Raw genomic sequence first — 4,907 nt, forward strand, 5'->3', positions numbered from 1 at the left:
AGCCGCTCCTCGGAAACTCTCTACAGGGTTGCTATGAGTTGGAACTGACTCAACAGCACTTAACAACAGCAACATGCATATAAAGGAGTCCTGGTGTGGCGATGTAGGATAAGCCCAGGACTGCAAGGTCGGTTTGAATTGTAAGGTTGGTGGTTCAAACTTAACAGCCTCTCCTCAGAAACCCTATACAGGATTACTATGAGTTGGAACTGACTCAATGGCACTTACCAACAACAACAGTGCATATAAAGTGCTCCTTATATGGCATTGTAGGATCAGCATAGGACAGTTAATCACAAGGTTAGAAGTTCAAACCCACCAGCTGCTCCTCAGAAGCTGTAAGCAGGGTCGCTATGAGTCCAAACAGAGTTGGCGGCATTTAACAACAACAATGTGTATTAAACACTTTCTTTTCAATCATGATTATTTTCATTATCTTTAATGCAACACCACCACTTGCACTGGATTTTTACTTTGGAGGTATTTGTTGTTGTTAAGTGCCGTCGAGTCATAGGTACAGGATAAATAAAAGGAAAATTTAGCCCAAATATAAAGTTGCACCTTAACATTGTATTTACAGCAATGTGATCTGACTTAAAAAGGTGAGCAGCCATCCTCCTTCCTTAAGCCAATAAACTGCTAAAGTCCATGAGCCATCACAAAGTAGCGTGTGCCTCTGTAATTACCATTGTATTTAACTAAAATTTTTATATAATAGGAATTATGACAGTCCATTCAATTATGACAGTCCATTCTTAAGTACCAGTTGTTCTTAACTGCTGTCAAGTCAGTTTTAACTCATAGCAACCCTGTGTAGGGTTTCCAAGGTGTGACTGGTGGCTTTGAACCATCGTCCTTGGGCTTAGCACTCCAGTGCTTACCTTACAGCGCCACACCAGGACTCCAAGTTCCAGTTGTTGTTGTTGTTAAGTACCGTGGAGTTGGTTCCAACTCACAGTGACCCTGCACAGGGTTTCCGAAGCTATAAATCATTATGGGAGCAGAATGCCTCATCTTTCTCCCGCGGAACAGCTGGTAGTTTCGAACTGCCAACCTTGAGGTTGTTAACAGCCCGATATGAAACCACTACGCTACCAAAGCTCCTTTAGTTCTCCGTAAGTTGAATGCTCTTAAACAGGATGTGGCGCTGTGGGATGATGCACTGGACTGCAAGGTTGGTTTGAACCACAAGATCAGCAGTTCAAATTCACCAGCCACGCCACAGAAAACCTATATAAGGTTGCTATGAGTCGGAACCGACTCAATGGCACTTAACAACAACAACTATAAACATAAAAGATCTTTAAGCAACCAAATTAACGACCACCTATGGTAGGCGGGATTCATGCACCTCACTGTGTATAGGCACAAGAGGGAGCAGCAAATACACGAAGCAGTAAAGGCAAGGTAGGGAAACGGGACTAGTGACATCACTAATGGCAACCAACACTTGACCAAGACGTCCTGGACATGGAGGCATGGTGGGGATGGTGGGAGACAATGTCCACCGGAAGCAAGCAGCCACTTCCCAATGCCTGTAGTCAGTGCCATGCCAGATCATGGGCCAAGAGTTCCCAGCTCTGCCATGGTTTTAGAGAAGTAGGAAGTCTGACTTTTACTGGGTATTTCCTCACTTTTAAGTATTATCAACCAATGAGCAAATTTTTAAAACATGATGACAACACACAGAAAGACTGCCAAGATGCCTGTTGTCATCTTTGGTTTAAGCTTCAAAGCTCATGTACTTTGAACCGAGACTTAGCCTCCGTTATCTCTTAGTTAGCAATCATAACATTCTCAGTCATAACAAAGTAGAAGTTACAAATTAGGTGAAAAGTGTAGAAATGGTAGCTTTAGATGTCCTATTGCCAGCAAAGGGTCCCTGTTTGGTCCAAATGGTTTGTGTTGACCCACTGAGGGACAGGTTGATGTTTTACTTCACCCTGCAGAGCCAGGGAACAAAGGTCTAGATCTGTTTCGATAAAGATTACAGTCAAGAAAACCCAATGAAGCAGTTCCCCTCTGACACACATGGGGTTACCATGAGTCAGAGTCAACACCAGGACAAGTGGTTTTTATGATCAGTAAGAGGTGATGGTCTAAGAATAAAGTAAGTTCAAGAAAAGCTCCCAAAGCAGAATCATTCAGTATAACAGCCATCAGCATTGTATAACTGAATGCTCATTTTATTACATTAGAAGATGTCTATGAAGATCGGTGGAGTACTGGTTTGGCTCTGGGTTAATGCGCTAGACTGCAAAGTCAGTCTGAATTGCAAAGTCTGTGGTTCAAGCTCACCAGCTGCTCCTCATAAACCCTATGCAGGGTTGCTATGGGTGGGAGCCAACTCTACGGCACCTAACAACAACAACAACAAGAACAACAAGAAGATCAATGAAAACATGTGGGCAATTGCAGACCTTTGAAAACAGGCCAAGCACAAACATTTAGTAAACTGTAAATATAACTAAGACTTTATATGCATATATTCTACATATTGTTTGAAAAGACATCTTGAACCAACAGAGTGGGAAGGAGTCTTTATATCAAGTATCAATGCTATCCCCACTCTACACAGGGTAGACAGGGACAGGCAACTTAGATATTGGCTACCTAACATGAGGGGGCAATAAAGGCACGAAGTGACTAGCTTATAAGATTTCAAGAGGGAGTTTAGTTTAAGAGTGTGGGGGCGAAGAAAGAGTCCACACTGAATAGTTTTCATCTTGTCTAGATGGGTCGGGTGAGAAGAGATGGGGATAAGATTCTTATGATTCAATAGTGAGTAATTGTTATTATGACTAATTGAGACTGTCACAATTGTAAATATAGAAGTTTTGTAACAAAAACAAGGGAGTAGTTAATCATACAGTCCAGAAACAGAGGACCCTAGGACCATCAAGGGAGAAGAGCACAAGCGGAATATGGGACCTTATCCAGAGAAGCAGCGATACCAGAGATGGAGGCAGATATGGGGACATGGAGAGAGGGAGCAGCTGAAGACTCTAGATTCATGTGAAGACATGGACTGAGAGCTGTTGGCCAGGAGGCAAGCTTGCAGAATATACCCTTTGGTGGTGTAAATTATTATATGTGCCTGAGTGTTTTTTTTTTTTTTAAAAAAGCTTAAGTGAATATAGAGAAATACTGTTATTTGATGGTACACGGAGGGGATTATAATCATTGTCATGAAACAAAGTGTATGATTTGTTGAATGTAAAACTGATGATCTGCCCTGTAAACTTTCACTAAATTCACAGTAAAAACTTGAAGAAGAAAAAAAAAAAAGACATCTTGAAATATTTATCTGAGGTTTTTTTGGGTTTTTTTCATCAACAGTTTTTAACACAAAAGAATAGACTTCAATTATCTAGGAGAGTCACAATTATGACAAAACTTTTTCCTCGAAAATACTAGAGCATATGTATACCGCATGACTGTACATCAGATCTCAGCAGACTTTTCCTGTAAAAGCCCACAGGGTCTCTTTCACAACTGCTTGACTCAGCTTTTTTGTGTGAAAGCAACTGTAAGTACATGCACACAAATGCACATTATCATATGAATACCAATAAAGCTGCAGCTGTGGGCAATAGACTTTAGATTTCATGTCATTCCCGTGTGTCATAAAATCGTTTTTTTCTGATTTTTTTTTATTTTTAAGCATTTAAAAATGTTAAACCATTCTTGGCCTATGTGGTTAAGTGCCATCGAGTCAGTTCCAACTCATAGTGACCCTGTATAGGGTTTCCAAGGAGTAATTGGCAGGTTTGAAGCATCTATATTGTAGTTAGTGTGGGTTCGAACCATCTACCTGTGGTTAGCAGTCCAGTGCTTATCCTATAGCACCACACCAGGACTCCATTCTCAGCTCAGAGGTAGTACAAAATTAGGACAATTTTAGCCTGTTTTGAAGTCTTGCAATTTTGTAGTCTTTGCAATTATCTACAAATTCTATATCTTCCCAGATGAGAAAGACGTGAAACAGGAAAAGAAGAATGTTGATCGCCAGAAAGAAAACAACAGAGAAAGAGGGAGAAGGATGTGGAATGTATGTCTAATTGCCTCCATGAACAACTACCTCATTTGCCATGAGACCAGAAGAACTGGATGAAGTCCAATGACCATGATCTTTTAACATTTTGATTAAAGATTCCATACAAGTATCCTCCTGATCAAAAGGGGGCGGGGAGAGAAGAACAGAATTTCAAATATTCATGGACTCTAGACTTTCTGGAGCCATTAAGGTAGAAAAAAAAAAAATCACTGAAACTATTGTCCTGAGGTAATCTTGAAATCTTAAACCAAAAATATCCCCTGTAGTCATCTTAAAACAGAACAATTATTTAGCTTAACTAGTGAAACAGAAGTCTGCCTTGAGCATTATACTGTTTGAGCCACTGTGTCAAACACCTTGTCCAGAGCCTTCTTTCCTTTTGCGGACCGTCCATTTTACCAAGCAGGATGTTCTTTGCCAGGCAACCTCTTGATAACATGTCCGAAGTATGAGAGAGGAAGCCTCGTCATCCAAAGAGCATTCTGTCTGTATTGTTGTTGTTATGTACCGTGGAGTTGGTTCCACTCATAGCAACCCTGTACAGGGTTTCCGAAGCTGTAAATCTTTACAGGAGCAGAAAGCTTCATCTTTCTTCCATGGAACAGCTGGTAGTTTTGAACTGCTGACCTTAAGGTTCACAGCCTGATTCATAACCATTACACTACCAGAGCTCTTTAAGGGTCCCAAAGTCCTGGCTGGGTGACTCAAAACCAAAAAATCCAAACCCACTTCTATCAAGTTGATTCTGACGCATACTAACTCTCTAGGACAGAGTAGAACTACACCTCAGGGTTTCCAAGACTATATAATCGCTACAGAAGCAGACATTCTTATCTTTCTCCTGCAGATG

Source organism: Chrysochloris asiatica, unplaced genomic scaffold, assembly GCF_000296735.1.
Source record: "Chrysochloris asiatica unplaced genomic scaffold, ChrAsi1.0 scaffold00060, whole genome shotgun sequence".
Lineage (NCBI taxonomy): Eukaryota > Metazoa > Chordata > Mammalia > Afrosoricida > Chrysochloridae > Chrysochloris > Chrysochloris asiatica.